Here is an 18,442-nt window from a genome sequence, read left to right as displayed (position 1 = left end):
AGACCTCTGCCCTGAGAGGGATGTCCTCTGGTTGGGGTGAGCTCCATTGATCCCCTGCTTCCTCTGTAATGGGGCAGCGCTTCTGAGGAGTGTCAACACCTTGTGGGCTCCTGATTGAGCTTGGCCATGCCCATCCTCTTGGTGATACAGTTGGGATATGAGGGTGCCCCGAAGGTTCAGCCTGGGTGCACTCCAGAGGCCTTCTGAGCATTTAAAAGACACAGGAAGCACTCAGAGCCAGGAGCCTGTAAGTAGCAGTGAAGGAGTGTGTTTAAAAGACAGACTGCAGAATGGCGGTGTGAGCCAGGCCACCCCAATCCCGAGGGGAGCACCCAAGTCCGTGGACTTGGCACCAGGTGACTACCCACTCCTTCCGCTAGCCCAGGCAGCCATCCCCCAGTCAGCTGTACTGTTTTCAATGGTTTTTCATTTCTTTTCTAGATTCTCTCCCCCCCCTCCGCAGCCATGCCTCCCAGTCCAGATTTGGAAATACTTGTAGCAATTCAAGCCCACGAGACATTCGCCTTAGAGTACCGGAGCATCGCGAAAGTGTGGAGCAAACATGTGTCCAACCCGCTAATCACACTTAAATACATGCAAATGCCGGTTTTGCAGGCTGTTGCTAGGATGGGGCGCCAACCTCGTTATCACCACCAGCAAGGGGCTGGGACATGGGATTCGGCGCGGACCTCGATTTTGCTCGACGTCCGATTCTCCGCCCGATCCCTGTTTGTGTTCCCTAATTAATTTTTAATGGTTGAAAACTGTGTGGTCACTTCTCTTCAGAAAATGTTAGTCTTTGTTACTGATTGTGGACTTGGACGTTCGATATAAAGAATTTCTCTGACACTGGTCGGCTAAAATGTAAGTTGACCCTTTTATTCCAAACCTGGTTTTATATGACAATCATTAGTTCATAAGGAGAGAGAAAAAAGCAATAGATTCCATTCATTCACAGTAAATTACACAACTGCAAAAATATAAAACAGCAGTAAATGTGAGTTAAAGATTTCTCTACAATGGGTGAGAGAAGGAACCTCTGGAGTTACGATGGAAAAATGTTGATTATTTGTGGGAAATTTTAAAAGCACGGGTTCAGTTTCTTTTTCATACAATAGTTTTGAATTGTTTCTTTTTCCTACTCAGATTATGCTGTGCGATCTCAAAATAACTTATTCTGATAATTTAAAGTTAATAAAAGCTGCTTAACAGATCACCTGATATCAATATTACTCCATTTTAGAACCAATTTTTAAAAGTATATGGGGTGGGGGGAGGGCATTTTCCGTTCTCACCCGTAGAATCTTCCAGTCCCGTCGATGGGGGAGCATGGAAAATCCCCCCACACCTATATAATCTGCAATTAGAATTTAAATGTTTTGCAATATTTTTGCTAATTTTAGGACAAATTCTATTCTTCAAAACAAAAATAGTGCGTGTGTAAATTGCAAGTTAAGTATAGGCGTCAAATTATGAAACTTTTGCCTTTAAAGATATTGAAGATTGCTGCTAATACCATACATCGGGTAGCATAGTGGTTAGCACAGTTGCTTCACAGCTCCAGGGTCCTAGGTTCGAGTCCCAGCTTGGGTCACTGTCTGTGTGGAGTCTACACGTTCTGCCCGTGTCTACTTGGGTTTCCTCCGGGTGCTCCGGTTTCCTCCCACAGTCCAAAGATTTGCAGGTTAGGTGGATTGGCCATTTTAAATTGCCCTTAGTGTCCAAAAAAGGTAAGGTGGGGTTACTGGGTTACGGGGATAAAGGGGAGAGGGTAGAGGTGTGGGGCTTGAGTGGGGAGTTCTTTCAAAGGGCCGGTGCAGACTCGATGGGTTGAATGGCCTCCTTCTGCACTGTAAATTCTATGTAATTGAGCTAATACATTTCACCTGGAATCTACTTGCTAAGGTTCAATAGTAGCAATCAAGGAAAAATTACTTTGGTTGCAACATCAATCACTCTATTAGCAAAAAAGCAAATCCAAAAGGCACATCAAATTACCTGGAGAAAATCAAATATAAAGTTGGATAGGCCTTGAAAATGTAACATTTAGTTTTTGATAAGTAAAATCAGAGACTCATAGAATCCCTACTGTGCAGAAGGAAGCCATTTGCCCATCGAGTCTGCACTGACCCTCCGAAAAAGGCTCTACCTAAGCCCACTACTTTGCCCTATCCCCATAACCCCTTCGTACCACCGATCCTTTTGACACTAAGGGGCAATTTTATCATGACCAATCCACCTAACCTGCACACCTTCGGACTGTGGGAGGAAACCGGAGCACCCGGAGGAAACCCACGAAGACACGGGGAGAATGTGCAAACTCCGCGCAGTCGCCCAAGGCCGGAATTTGTGCACATCCAGACCAAGTAGTCACTCAAATTAATTTCAAATTGAAAAATAATTATTTTTGTCCGCTTATGTTTCCTACAATCGCAACATACAGGTCGAAAGTCCGGGTCCCTGAAAGTGTGAGGTTTTGTGAAACACTGGTATCCATTTAACTTCTTCAAATAAAGTATTCCCTTTTTTGTGATAAATAAAATCCGCTGACTACCCAGAGTGCTGAGGCTGCTGCAGATGATCACCCGAAATGCCCCAGATGAAGTTGAATAAATGCCATTCTCCAGGGTGCTGCGTTACAAGTTGGATTTCTCCACCACATGCAAGCACTTAGCAGGGAATATTGTTTGTGCGTAAGCTGTTGAAACATCAAATAACATAATACTAAGTTCCGCAGTTCCAACATTTCTCCACGGATTTGCAACAGAACAGCGCTCCCTGACACCATATTGGGATGTCAGTTTGATGTATGGATTCAACACTTACAAATAATGCTTAATCCCCATTCATACACCATTAGCTATAAATCTAAACCAATTGACACTCTGTGAGCCATCTAATAAATACTTCTGCTGCCATATACCTGACTCCATAAACTCTGTCCAAAACTAGACACACAAAATGCTTTTTAATGATGTACAACTCTGCAAAATATCCAAGATTTACTTCAAGATGATATTTAATGTTTATGAAAGGCGGTAGCTCTGATAGTGTTGAAATCTATATCATAAATTGTGTATCCTTTCTCTGTAAATCCAAAAACTGCACATGTCCAAAAAACATATTTTTTTGAACCCCATTGACCTTTCGTGCAGGAAGTCTAGTTGTTTGTCTGCACCCTTTGCCTTGCAATTTTTTATGGTGAGCATGTCAAAAATAATTTTTCTCAGGTACCCTGTATTTATTATCCAGTGATACATTTTACTTCTCCTGCCATTTTATTGACTTTAGACAATAGCTAGCTTCGGCTTAGGCTATTGTAAGGTATGTGGTATCTGAAAACTGAAAAGATGCCCATTTCTCATTTCTGCCCCAGTTCTTCTGCCTTCACAAACGCCTCCACCGCTTCCACTGTCTCAAAATAAACATCTTTGGAGTTGTAGGTCACCCTCAACTTAGCTGAGTACACTATGCCGAACCGCACACGTCTGCTGTACAATCTTCACTAGGCCAAAGGCAACCTGCCTCCTTGCCAACTCCACAGTAAAGTCCTGGTATATACGTCCACCAGCTCCGGCCCACTGCACCTCCCACTTCTTCTTTGCCCAACTCAGGACCTTCTCCTTCACGCGGTACCTATGGAAACAAATAATCACTGCTCTTGGCGGCTCATTCGCTTTTGGTTTAGACCTCCACGCCCTATGAGCCCGATCCAGTTTGCACTGGGAGGGATCTATCCCCTCCCCCAACAGCTCTGCCAACATCTTGGCAAAATACTCCGTCTGTCTCGGGCCCTCCACCCCTTCGGGCAGACTCACGATCATCAGATTTTGCCGCCTAGATCTGTTTTCCAGGTCCTCCACGTTGGCTCGCAGACCCTTGTTGGCCTCCAGCACCCTCTGCAGCTCCTCCCCCTTCGAGGTGAGCTGATCGCGGTGTTGAGACAAGGCCTCCTCCACTCCCTTCAGTTTCTCACCCTGCTCCCACAGCTCGGCTGACATCCTTGACACTGCCGCCTTCCCCGGGGCAATCGCCTCCTCCACCAGCACCTTCAATGCTGCCAACATCTCCTTCATCATCACCTCCATGTGCTTTGTGAACTGTTTTTCCAAGTTCCAAAGCCATCACCTCGGTCATCTTTTCCGCCGTGAAAACTGGGGCCCCACCCAGCAACCCAGCCTCTGCCATCCTTCCAGTTACTGAGCCAACCCTTCCACTCGATGGCGAATCTTCATTCGCCCCCTTCTTCACGGCGTCTTACCTTTGGATTTTGGACATCCTTCTTCCTTATGTCGTCCTGCACTTATTATTTTTCTTTTTGATTTTTAAAAATAAATTTTGAGTACCCAATTCTTTTTTCTTCCAATCGAGGGGCAATTTAGTGTGGCCAATCCATCTAACCTACACATCTTTGGGTTGTGGGGGGGTAAAACCCACGCAGACACGGGGAGAATGTGCAAACTCGACACAGTGACCCAGGGCTGGGATCGAACCCGGGTCCTCAGCGCCGTGAGGCAGCAGTGCTAACCACTGCTCCACCGTGCCGCCCTTTCTGCACTTATTTAATGAAAAATTGCTCCTGGGACCGGGCATTAAATTCTAAAAAAAATCAAGCCTTGAGCAGGAGCCATCCAATGGGCGACCACCTCCTACATGCCACCACCGGAAGTTTGGGCACGGGACTGCTTCATTGTTGGAAGAGTTTGGAAATGAAGGAGCTGTGAATAGACCTGAACGAAATCATCAATGATCAGCACCATCCTAATCCTTTAATGGTGGGGCATTGAGGAAAAAGCTGGAGATGATAAAGCTGACGTATTTACCCTGGGGAGCTTGTGGTTCAGTAGGACTACAGCCAATGAAGGGTTCCCCTTAATAATAATAAGAAGAAGAATCATAATCTTTTTCTGTCACAGGTAGGCTTCGATTAACACTACAATGAAGTTACTGTGAAAAGCCCCTCGTCGCCGCACTCCGCGCCTGCTCGGATACAAAGAGGGAGAATTCAGAATGTCCACATTGCCACAATTACCTTTGACCCTCAAGTGACATCTCTTTTGGTCAACAATTATGATGCCATAATTATTTGAATGCTTTGTGGATGTGGAAGAAAATAATATCAAATATGCAAATTAAAAATTATAAAGTCATGTTAAAAAAAAACCTCCACTTGCTGTACAAATAGAATGAATCACAGATATTGATTAAATACTCAATTTGTCTACTCTTGAGTGAGATTGTTAAGCTCTATTCGCGATTCTATTCTTCTCTTCTGTACAGCTGCAGGAGCTGTGACCTTGGCTGTCTCCTCTGTACATCTGTTTATAGTTTAATTCGTGATTTCGTTTGCAAATGTTTTTATTTTACTTTATTCAAAAGACTGATGAATTTTTTAAGAAGCTGTAGAAACACGGCCTGAAGAGAGAATTGAACATTAGGTCAATTCAAAAGCACATTTGTAAATAAATTGGGATTCATTATCTTAATGCAGCAGAAATGTATGTATATTTTATAAATGCTACAGGCAAATTGCACCTGGAAATTCACTGGAGGCTGGATTGCAGAGAAATTGTAACACCTTTGACAAGCTCCAAAAATAAAAAAAATTCAGTTAAAAGGGATTGAGGATACAGATAATGAACTGAGAGCTTTCAGCCGGTGTAAAATCACGAGGGATATCCCATTGGCAGCGGAAGGCCATGAATATTTATGAAATTGATCTGTAATAGCTTCTTATTTTCCATAATTACCATTAAACTTATTCTGAGGGATCAGCATGTCAATATACTTCTCATGTTTGGAAAAGTTTGGCATCCAGGTATTACGCGGGCTGGTGCTCGGAGGATTTATTTTATCCTTTATTTTGTTATTCTAAAGGGCAGAAGACATTTTGTTTTAACCGTCCTCTCCCTTAACTCTCAGTAGATGGAGCTATCATGCAGCATAATCATCCTTCAATGAGCTGGCTCAGACAAAGGCTGTTCAGCTGCAGTAGAAACCGTACTGTAGACGGGAGTAAAGTTTAAAGGTTGCAATAAAATTTAAATCTAAAAAAGTCATGATTGGGCGGCACGGTGGCGCAGTGGTTAGCACTGCTGCCTCACGGCGTCGAGGACCCCCCGAGTCCGATCCCGGTCCCGGGTCACTGCCCTTGAGTTTGCACATTCTCCCCGTGTCTGTGTGGGTCTCACCCCACAATCCAAAAAAATGTGCAGGGTAGGTGACTTGGCCACGCTAAATTACCCCTCAATTGGAAAAGAAAAGAATTGTGTATTCTAGGTTTATTTAAAAAAATAAAAAAGTCATGATTAAGCAGCGGATTTTGGAACTGCCTTGCACAGTTCCTTTTTAACATAATGAAAATGTTCAATGTACCCTACAGAGGGTGCGAGTATTGCCAAAGGGACACTGGTGGGATGTTTCCAGATGTGACTGAAGGTTTAGTCTAAGAAATTGCATTTAGTTAGTGTTTTTCATGACCACAGGATGTCTCAAAGGGTTTTTACGAAAGGGAACTCTTTGGATAGACTGTGGAGGCAGTGAGAGGAGCAGCAGAGGTGAATTCTACTGTGTGGGAATCTGATGGTTGAAAGGAGGGGGAGAAACACACAGGACACCAGACAAACGAGCAGAGGGCATGTGTTCCGGTGGAGGGAATGTTGCCAAACTAGAGTGAAGCCATGGCAAGGCCTGGCCAGGATTTTACAATTGATACATGGGGAGGTGGGAGGTAGGAGCCTATTTGAAATGAAATGAAATGAAAATCGCTTATTGTCACGAGTAGGCTTCAATGAAGTTACTGTGAAAAGCCCCTAGTCGCCACATTCCGGCGCCTGTCCGGGGAGGCTGGTACGGGAATCGAACCGTGTTGCTGGCCTGCTTGGTCTGCTTTAAAAGCCAGTGATTTAGCCCAGTGAGCTAAACCAGCCCCTATTTATTTGTGACACAAATAAAGATTATTATTAGTAGTAGTAAATCAGCAAGGAAAACAACGGGCTGTCATTCTTCCCCCTACCGTCAGTTCACCCTGGCACTCTTTGGAAATTGAAAATATTAATTGTGAATCTCTGCTCACAGATCAGGGCAGCAGTTTAACGAACGGGAACTACATCTCCAAATGGAGCTGAAGGAAGAAGGCATCCGAGGGAATTGCTAACTTTCATTCTCATACCTGCACAAGTGGAGAATAACTGGGGTCAGATTAGATATTGCTGGAAAAGCACAGCAGGTCCGTAAGAGAGAAACAAAGCCCTACAGATGGCACGGTAACACAGTGGTTAGCACGGTTGCTTCACTGTGCCAGGGACTTGGGTTCTATTCCCGGCTTGGGTCCCTGTCTGTGTGGAATCTGCACATTCTCCCCGTGTCTGCATGGGTTTCCTCCGGGTGCTCCAGTTTCCTCCCACAAGTCCCAAAAGACATGCTCGGTAGGTGAATTGGATTATAAATTCTCCCTCAGTGTTCCTGAACAGGCGCCGGCGAGTGTGGTGACTCAGGGATTTTCACAGTAACTTCATTGCAACGTTAATGTAAGCCTACTTGTGACACTAATAAAGATTATTATTATACTGTTGAGATTTTCCAGCATTCCCTGTTCTTGTTTCAGATTCCAAAATCCGTCGTATTTTGCTTATATTAATAATTGGTTTAATTTTGGCATGCCTTGCATGTACGCAGAGCCTAACCTTTTACCAGTTTCGCCTTTCACCCTTTTCAGCAGCTCCCCTCTGTTGCGGAAGAGTTATGCCTCCAGTGCTATCTTCCTGAGTTTGACTTGTGTTTCCAAACAAGACGATCATTGCTGCAAAATTATCCATTAAGTCTGATTGTCCGTGTAAAATACAGGCAGTTGGCATGTACATGATAATTGAGCCAGCATTTAAGATGTCCAGTCACAGCGGAATAACACTCAATGAACATAAGCAGAATGCTGAACTCTGTGGCGAAAATAGTAACAGTCGGAACCAACGGATGTCCTGTGGGCAGGGCTTACATGTTAAAGCTACTGAAAGACTAATTTAAGGGCGATGCCAAGAACCTGTTCATGCAAGGAGTGATAGGCATTTGGAAAGGCTTTGGAATCATTTAACAAAAACCCTTGGCTGGATGGAGATCCTGGAAGGGGGAACTGCACACTTTTCTAGATGAATGAGCTAAGATGGCTGTGTTAGCTAAGTGGCTTGCATGGTAACTTAACCTTGACAATAAACACAGCGCTATCTCAATTGTTTCATTTGGCTTGGTAAGAAAAAGTGCTTAAGGTCTTTCTAATTTATCCCACGATAACGTCAGCTGGCAAAAGTTGATAAAAGATACAAACTGAGGAAACAAAATTGAGAAAGGACATGTTTTGTAGAACAGGAGCTGATCCCCGCCCACGTTAAATGCTTGTGAGGTGCGAGGGATGAAATGGCCGCTGGTGGTATTGCTCACTGTCATTTGCAGATTTAAATAGGGAAGTGACACTGATCTATCAGAATGCATGGAAATGCATTGCTGGAAAGTGGGATTTGGGTCCAGTGGTATATCTTCGTGTTCTGGAATCATGGTGGGATGTTCTAGAATGTGGGATCATGGAGAAAGGGTCCGGCACTATTAGGACGATGACCAGAGTTCCCTCTCAGCTGCATGGCCATAACATGTCCTGTGTTGGATCAAGACAAATTAACCACTTTAAGTTACCATGTGTGCCCGGCCAGACAAAGAAACTTGAAAGGCCTACAAACTAAAATGTATTATCCATCCACAACAATAATTAGAGGATCCGTTGGCAATGGGTGTCTGGGATATTTAGAGATAGATTTTGGATCAGAAATATTGGGATTGCAGTCTGGGGATATGAATAGTGTTATGGGAGCGGCTGTTTCAGAACCCCAAAATGTACCATGGAGTTCAACCAACCTCTCCCTTTAATGGAGTGTTGCTTTTGAAGCATACGGCTTGTTCCCCAGGTGTGGTATGACAATTATGGACACGTGGGTTTTTAAACACAAAACAATGTTTATTCCATGAATTCAACTTAAACTTTATAAATAAACATTGGATCCCTTAACACCCCTTACTTCAAAGATAACCCCGAAAATAATACAACACTAAATAATCCCTCAAAATGTTCCTTCAAACCTCCAAAAGACTTAACACCTTTAAACAGAAACACATCAGGTTAAAGACATTACTATTATGAGTTTAAATCACCCAAATAATTCAGAGATAGTCTTTCATGGCAGAGATCACAGCAAATCCAGCTCCCTGCAAAACACAGACACACCCAAGCTCTTTTCTCAAAACTGGCTTTCACCTTTCAAAACAGCTCACAACAAACCAGCCAGGCACTTTTCAGCTGCTTACTCAAACTGAAAACTAAAAGCAGAAGTGATCGCAGCTCAGCTCCCCCCCCCCCCCCCCCCCCCCCCCCCCCCCGACATCACTTCAGTAATATGAGCTGCTTCATTTCTTAAAGGTACATTGCTTAAACATCCATTTCTTAAAGGTACACTCACATGACAATAGGGGTTTCACGATTTAGGGATGGTATGGTTGAAGGGCGATGGTGGGTAGAAATCTATGGCTTGTGGTGGTACAGAACTTGCAGTTTTGGGGGAATGCTGATATCTGACACTGGGAGACGACCAGGCCCAGGAGCTGAGTGAGGAAGAAGAACCAAGGCAATTGGACTCTAACTACCCTTAGCCATTTCTTAGCCATCAAGCCCCAATCCCCATCCCACCATGTTCTTAGCCATTAATCCTTTCCTCAAACCCAACTCCATCCTGCTAGAATTCTCTAATATCCCCCCCACTTCCCTATTAACAGCTTGTTCCGTTACTTCCATCTCTGCAGTAAAATACTTTGCTTCTCAAAACAAATGGATGGAAAATCTTGGGACATGCCTGGTTTTATACCAAATGCCCTGTTACCCAATAATTTCCTGAAAATAGTTCAAACATCCTGATTTACACCTTTCCCCTTTGTGTCAAATATAAACTGAGTCTGGGGGAGAAAATCTGTGTGAAAATTCACCTTTCTTCCTGTAAACACCCATTCGATAACATAGCATAGCAGGCAGCGGGCCTGTATCCTTGCCCCACTGCCCCCTTAATGTCTCCAAGGGAGTTGTCGCCACATTTTAGGCGCTGGTTGCTCCATTGCAAATGGCGCCTTTTAAATTATTTATGGAATAAGGTTGCAACTTTGGATGGACATGTTTTGGGAGGTGTCATCATACAATCTCCCACCTTTCACTGCCCCTCCCCTAGACTCCTGCCATTGGCCACCCAACGTGTCAGTTATCCCACGGGTTTGCAAAATGTCCTGATTTAAACTTTAGAAAATTGGATCACCCTGTATCATTTCCACTTATATGTCCTCTCCTGAAAGTAGCAGCTGCTTCAGTATTTAACCGGGTGACCATTTGACCATTCTTAGTCTTACCATCAGTTACGACTCCCATGATTCATAAAGCTTTGCACAGCTAAAGTTAGCGCATGTAGCACAGTGGTTAGCACTGTTGCTTCACAGGGACCCAGGTTCGATTCCTGGCTTGGGTCACTGTCCATGCAGAGTCTGCACGCTCTCCCCCGTGTCTGCTTTCCTCCGGATGCTCCGTTTCCTTCCACAAGTCCTTAAAGACGTGCTTGTTAGGTGAATTGGACATTCTGAATTCTCCCTCAGTGTACCCGAACAGGCGCCGGAATGTGGCAACTAGGGGATTTTCACAGTAACCTCATTGCAGTATTAATGTCAGCCTAATTGTGACAATAATAAAGATTATTATTATTGTAAATGTAAGATATGTAAAACAGTTCCGCAAATCATAAGACTGGCGAGTAAAGTGCAAATGTTAGCAATGCCATATTTTTCAAAACCTAGGTGTTGAGTTGAGGCACAAACCAAGGAAAACATCACAGCCTTTCAATCCTTTCAGTTCTCATGAAGGGTCCGGGACCTGAAATATTCGTCAGACTTTTACCAACCCTTTGGAAACATTTTAATCGTGTTTTACCAGTGTCGAGTCCATCAACGTAATCCAGCTGAACTCTCAGCAGCTTCCCAGGGTGGGGATGAGGATGTGAAGAGACCTTTCTTTTCAGAGGCTCCATGTCACACAAAGGGAGCCGCGAGTGGCAGAGGGCAGTGCGGGAGCAGCCTTTTGAGCAGCCTACTGCTCCCACACTGCAGCTGAAGGACTCAATCACCGCTCCGATTGTTGGGACTGTTTGGCCCTGGTACATCAATTTGATTTTTATGCCAGCCAGCCCTTCAAGGGCATTTCAGTATGGAAGCACCCTTTCTTTTTCATTGCAGTCGCTGCAGTGGCTGCCTCTATCAGTGATACTGCTGAGGTTGCACACCTTCCTGCCCTCTGCCAGTACTTGGAGAGGTCAGGCCAGTGGCTGCCTCTATCAGTGATACTGCTGAGGTTGCACACCTTCCTGCCCTCTGCCAGCAGATTGGAGAGATCAGGCCAGTGGCTGCCTCTATCAGTGATACTGCTGAGGTTGCACACCTTCCTGCCCTCTGCCAGCAGATTGGAGAGGTCAGGCCAGCAGCAGCCTTTTGATTGACCACTACCAAACAAACTGCTGCTGAGGTCCTGCCATCCACTCCAGCGAGCTTGGGATCTGGATTTGGTTCCAACCTTGGGGCTCCTGTGTGCTGATAAAATCCTGGCCATTAACTCTGCCTCTCCATGATCGCTGCCTGATGTGATGAGCATTTCCAACATTCTTCATAGCCAAACTTGATCTTGTTCTTCTTGACATACACACAGAAAATGACTTATACAGATCACTAAAAGAGCAATTAAGACGGCAAGCAATGCAGTATTCTTTTTAATTTTACTGCTGCTGTATCCATGCCTGAACTGTTTAGACTGAGATATGGGATTGGGTATTAAACTGGAGACACCCAGAGTGTATCATACCCCAGGTTGAAAGAGTGACACTTAAAGTCACAGATTGAACTGCAAGAACAATATAATTTGATCTACCATATTGGCCAATTCCTGAGCATGTGCGATCTGACCTTTCACCCCAAGCTCGGGTGACCCCATATGTAGAACAGAGTGTACCTTCTCTAAGTACTGAATAGTATTTACTGCGCAAGTGCATGGACAAATACACAATCACCTATCACCATGACATCCCTTCCTTAATCTGCTTGGTGTATGTAGCCCCGTCCCTTACTAAACATACTGCAATACGTTTTGCAAATAAATTTAACAAATCATGACTTCCGCTGACAGACGTGGGTCTGAATTCTCCGCCGTGGGGATTCTCTGTTTTGCCGGCAGCCCGAGGGTTTGCCGATGGCGTGGGGCTGCCCCACAATGGGAAACCCCATTGACCAGCCGGCAAAACGGAGAATCCCGTCTGTGTGGCGCACCAGGAGAAACCTGCCCATGGAGTGAGTGGTCGCACACAGGGTGGCTCCGGCTCAAACGTTTTGGTTTTGGCCTTTTTCACTCGTGGTTTGGGTAGATTTGTCAGAAAAGAGAAGTGGAAAGTGTAAGGGAAGAGGTTCTTCCCTGGATTGCCATGTTCTTTGGCTATCAGACCCGGCAGAAGACAATGTGGGACCTGGCTAAGGAGTTGGAGGAGACTCATGGTGCAGCACCAATTGTGAAAATAGCCGAGGGGGAAGGGTTGGTGGGAAAGCCTCAGATGGAGCAATTGATGAGCTTCATCAAGAAGGAATTTAAGCAGCAGAAGAAGGAGATGTATTTCTGGTAAACATCCTCAATAGATCAGCCAGGGTAGGACTGATTGGGATATACCTGATGCAATAGTTCCCAGTTCCCAGTACACCTCTCATTTTGCTGGCATTCTGTGGTCCCCAGGCCTCTGCTATTGCTCCTACCGTTATGGGCCAGGACTTAGAAACTCCAAAGCATATTATGAAGTTCACCTGACCTACAAACTTTATGTTGAACTTGGCTAGGGTGAACACAAAAGCCGTTGCTGCAAGTGTGATTCATCAGACTTCCTAGACAATTTAATCAAAACAAGGTTTATGCTAAGAATGTAGCTAACACGTATATATCTGTAAACACAGCAAGAATTTTTATCAATTACAAACATGAAGAAACCACACAGATACAGTAATCTCTATATATAACACTAAATGAATTCCCCCTTAACTGTTCCAATTCAATAACAAAATCCAATTAAACCAAAACCCCTTTGCAAGGGCGTGGCCCACCACACTTTATTCTCACTTTAATGGGACTGGTCCTTTTCCTGAAATTTTGATCCAGTTCCAACCAGCAGATTCAAACTCCTTCCAGAAAGTAACTCTATCTTTAAAGTTACCAAGGCATTTAATCACAGCCAATGTGCTTTTTACTGGAACAGCTTTAAAATGAAAACAGAGAAAAACAGGGAAAACACTTCTTTCTCTTTCTGCAGTCCAAAGCCGTCAAATTGAAACTGAAACCTAAAAAAAACCCTCTCACCTGACAGCCACAGCCCAATGTGCTACAAGTCACATGATAAAGAGGCTAAACCTTTCTTAAAGGAATACTCACATGACACTACCTTGTCTTTGGCTGGATCGATTCCTGATTCAAGGAAGGTACCAACTTTTGTGACACATTGTGGACTTTACCAATACGAGAGATTGCTATTTGGTATCAATGTGGTACCAAAGATTTACCAACATAAAATCCGCATGGATACTCATATGACGCTACCTTGTCTTTGGCTGGATCGATTCCACCGCTCGTGAGCTTATGCCCAGTGAATGTTAGTGCAGCAACTGCCTGTCTGCATTTACTTTGAGTCTTGCTGACTCCAATCTAGCCAATACAAACCTCAGCCTCTCATTATGTTCCTCCCTATTGGCTCCATAAATAATTATGAGATATTGGCTGTTCCTGGGATCCCTTGTATTGCCGTGTGGATTTTGTGTCGGTAAATCTCTGGTACCACGTTGATGCCAAATAGCAATCTTTCATTTTGGTAAAGTCCACAATGTGTAACAAAAGTTGTTACCTTCCTTGAATCAGGATGAAGCTCCCTACTTTAAATCTCATTTGGAAAATAACTTGGGCAGAATTTCTCCCCAAGGCAGGTTCTGAGGTGGGGTGGGGGAGCATAACATTGAATGGTTGGGATCCCACCTGCCCAATCACAGATGCAATTTCACCCTTTGTGGGCAGGGCCTTAAGTGGCAAACCCACACTTTGGCCTACTAAACTCCTTAAGAAGCCACTGAAGGGCCTTTTCCTGCCCAGCCTCAATTTTTAGGCTGAAGGAAGCCGGTGCAGATCGGGCGGCAGAGAAGAAATCATTTCCCCCATCTCAGGTGGAAAGGGGCGGTGCCTCAATCTGAAGGCGTCCTCACCGATGGAGTGCCTCCAACTCGCCACTGGTACCTTGCAGCTCTGGGCATCCTTCCCCCACCCTCCCAGATGCTGCGATTGCCCACTTCTGAATCCCCCAGGGCGTCCCCTACTCTCCTGCCATAGGACCTCCAGGACTTACTTTTCCAACAGTCTTGGGATTTAATTCCAGGCAGAGTGCTGCAATACTGCTTCTGGCCACTGCAGTGCTGCGCCAGGCAATCTGATTGGCCGAAACACTGTCACAGGCAGTATTTCCTTCCAAGGATGGACGGACGTTCCGCCCACTACTATTCAATTGCTCAAGTGAGCGTTAAATGGCAGTCGGATTTTGAGAGAAGGCAGTCGTACGTTATGTAGCAACTCTTGCACCTGTCATCTTTAATGTCCCGCCCCTTGTTTGCTGACGACTCTTGAAAGTCTTTGTTATTTTTGGAGTTGCGGTGGAGCCGGGAGTGCAGGAGGCGAAAGAGGCCGGTGTTCTGGCCTTTGCGTCCCTAGTAGCCCGGTGGAGGATCTTGCTACAGTGGAAGGATGCGAGGCCCCCAAGTGTGGAGACCTGGGTCAACGACATGGCGGGATTTATAAAGTTGGAAAGGGTTAAATTTGGGGGTGTTCCTAACTATAGTTTCTATATTGTTTTTTGCTACGGTTGTGTAACTTAATGGGTTAACTTAAGTTGTTGTTAATATGTTGGGTTGTTCATTGAGGAGGGACGAAGGTTTATGATTGTTGTTATTACTGTTATCGTTGGTATTTTAGTATGGTTTGATGCTGTTGTGTAAATTAAAAATTTTTCAATAAAAATTATTTTAAAAAAAAGAAAGTCTTTGTCCACAGTAGGAATTGGGTTCTCTCAATACCACTCCATTCACATATCAACAGAGTCTGATGTCACCATTTTGTTTAGGCCTGCCCATCACAGGGCTTACCTATGGTGTTGGTCCTTCATCTGGCTCCATGTTGTCTTGTTCAATTGTTCACCTGGCTCCATTATGTCTTGTTCAAAATTGTTTTGAATGCAGGCTCCACGTTCTCCCCCATGGTTAAACTTACTTGGTAGTTGTGTAACTTCTCAATTCCTTGAAACATGAGACCAATCGCCTCTCTAAGCTCCCAATAGGATTTCACAGAATTCACTTTCAATCCAATTGGTATCACGCCCAAGGCTTTCACAGCTTCTATGCTCAGGAGAGGTTCCCTATCCTCCTCAATCTCTATAAATTCTGCCTCTACACTCCAATTCTCAGCTCTCACATCTGTAGTGAAGCATCCAACAGTTTGAACTGGAGTTTTAGATGTGCAAGGTTAAAGCTTTTTGATGCATGTTCAAGATGTGCTGTAGATTTTCTTTGTCTTTGGTTCCTCCCACAGTGCTCTGTTGATGACATTACTGTCATTGCCTGAAACTACAATAATGCTTACTTCTACAGGGGATGTGGTGAATGTGCTATTTTGAGGTTGAGAAATCAAAAGGAACAAGTTTCCCTCTGATCTTGCTGAATTTAATAGCAGGACCTGGATAATATTTTTGTCTCTGTTCCCCCGGCTAATTGCCGTCGAATGGGTCGGCCTTTCAGCAGGCTGAGCAGAGAGAACAGAAGATAAAGTCGGAGGCCTGTGAGAATGAGGGGGGAAGGGTGATCCGAGGGGTTGTCACTGGAGGAGGTAGAAGGCCTTGGGGATAGGGAGGTCAAAATGCTGAAGGGGGGAGATTGGAAGGGTCATGGGGAGATTGAAGGGGTTTAGGGAGATATTAGGAGAATCATAGAATCTCTACAGTGCAGAAGGGGGTCATTCGGTCTATTGAGTCTGCACCAACCCTCTGAAAGAGCACCCTATCTAGGCCCAATCCACGAAATCCCACCTAACCTTTTGACACTAAGGGACAATTTAGCATGGCCAGTCCACCTAACTGGCACATCTTTGGCCTGTGGGAGGAAACCCACGCAGGCACGGGGAGAATGTGCAAACTCCACACAGACAGTCATCCAAGGTCGGAATCGCTGGTGCTGTGAGACAGCAGTGCTAACCACTGTGCCGTTCGCAGGCGAAGTTGAAAAGGTCGTGGGCTTGAGTGGAGGAATGAGTAAGAGTTGATGGGAGATTAGAACGGTTTGTGTGAAGAGATTGGAAGGGCCTTGGGGTGGTGGGCAAGAATAGCTGGTCGTAGGGCCATTAGTGCGGATCAAAATGTCTCTGAATGAAATGTCAGTGATAGGGGATTGGAAGGGTTGCTGGGTGGGGGGTGGGTGGATGGTTGGTGGTCGGTGAAGACATTAACTAGATCCAGCGAGTGGAAAGATACTTCCCTCCTGAATCGAGAAGTCCTCACTTCCCATTAGGAGTAAGGCTTCCTGGGACCTGGAAAGCTCAATTGGCCAGAATTAAATTAAAAATGGTGTTTAGGGCAGCACGGTGGCCTAGTGGTTAGCACAACCGCCTCACGGCGCTGAGGTCCCAGGTTCGATCCCGGCTCTGGGTCACTGTCCGTGTGGAGTTTGCACATTCTCCCCGTGTCTGCGTGGGTTTCGCCCCCACAACCCAAAAAATGTGCAGAGTAGGTGGATTGGCCACGCTAAATTGCCCCTTAATTGGAAAAAATAATTGGCTAATCTAAATTTATAAAAAAAAAATGGTGTTTAAATATGAGGACATATTCAGCCTCCTTAGAATATTTAGAGGGCCAAATTAGGAGCAGGTTAGTTTACCATTTTTACATCCCACACAACACCAAGCCACCTGTTTTTGGGAGTTAAAATTCAAACCAAGCCTGATGCTTAGCTAATGTTACCGGAAGGCGAGCTAACAATACATCTATCTTAAAAGAACTAGCAGATTTTGAGGAGGGGGGTCCCTGATCTTATTCAATATCTCTGGAGAGTCAACAACTTGTCACGAGTGGGACCATTAATAGATTTTGGTTTGTGTCCCTTTTAAAGTTAGTATTTGTGAGGTTCATCAATACTGTGCTAAATGGTAGGAAAAGTGGAACATGCTTTTTCACAGCAAGATGTGTTGATTTTTAAACACCTTTGATGTGAGATGTGTCAAATATTAAGCAAGTTACTCGTCCCTGTTTGACGGACTGGTTTAGCACAGGGCTAAAGAGCTGGCTTTTAAAGCAGACCAAGGCAGGCCAGCAGCACGGGTTCAACTCCTGTACCAGCCTCCCCGAACAGGCGCCGGAATTTGGCGACTAGGAGCTTGTCACAGTAACTTAATTTGAAGCCTACTTGTGACAATAAGCCATTTTCATTTCATTTCATTTCTGTTGCACTGATGGAATGCTGAAGACGTCAGAAACTTACAGTTCTCAACATAATAATAATGATCTTTATTAGTGTCACAAGTAGGGTTACATTAACACTGCAATGAAGTTACCGTGAAAAGCCCGTAGTCACCACATTCCGGTGGCTGGGTCGCACGTGGCTGCCGAAATTGAAGATGGCGGCGAAGATGGCGGCGCCCACGGGTCGCACATGGCGGGTGGCACGGCAGCTGGGCCTAGAGGTTTTAGGGGGAGATCGGGCCTGGCAGGCTTTTGCAGAGTGGCCGTCCTTCCCACAGCCGTTGCAAGTTGCGTCCTGTGCAGATCAGCGTTGTCTGCGGTGGCTACCCTGGCCGCAAAAGTTGCATCTTGGGCTTCCGGCATCGGCGGGCCGCTGCGCGGCACAGGCTTGCGTTGCACCAGGGCCGTAAGATGGCTGCACCCACGAGGGTGGCACGCAGTTGGAGTTATAGGCCTCCATGTTCCGAGAGGCCACCTCCAGCGAGTTGGAGAGTTGTACTGTCTCTGGGAGGCCGAGTGTACCCCCTTCTAGTAATCGCTGGCGGATATAATTTGATTTCATGCCCGCGACATAAGCGTCCCTGATCAGCAGCTCCACGTGCTGGGTAGCCGATATCGCCCGGCAATCATAGTTCCGGCAAAGCACGCAGGAATTCTGCAAATGATTCCCCCCGGGCGTTGCCGTCTCGAGGCAAAGAGGTGCCTAGCATACGCCTCGTTAACCGACTTCACGTATTGTCCCTTCAGCAGCATTATTGCCTCCGCATACGACGGGGCACCCGTGATGAGAAGAAAGACTCTTGGGCTCT

General features: G+C 45.3%; 1 long non-coding RNA gene across 1 annotated transcript; it reads left to right on the top strand.

Moving 5' to 3' along the window:
• The first annotated feature begins 265 nt into the window (after positions 1-265).
• Positions 266-5,684, top strand: LOC119955855. Its single transcript, XR_005458540.1, has 3 exons — positions 266-356; positions 442-864; positions 4,917-5,684. It is a non-coding gene; the product is annotated as an uncharacterized LOC119955855 (long non-coding RNA).
• The last annotated feature ends 12,758 nt before the right edge of the window (positions 5,685-18,442 follow it).

Source organism: Scyliorhinus canicula, chromosome 21 (genome assembly GCF_902713615.1).
Source record: "Scyliorhinus canicula chromosome 21, sScyCan1.1, whole genome shotgun sequence".
NCBI classification, from domain to species: domain Eukaryota; kingdom Metazoa; phylum Chordata; class Chondrichthyes; order Carcharhiniformes; family Scyliorhinidae; genus Scyliorhinus; species Scyliorhinus canicula.
The sequence above is the reverse complement of the archived record's forward strand: the minus strand, read 5'-3'. Positions and strand labels throughout refer to the sequence as shown.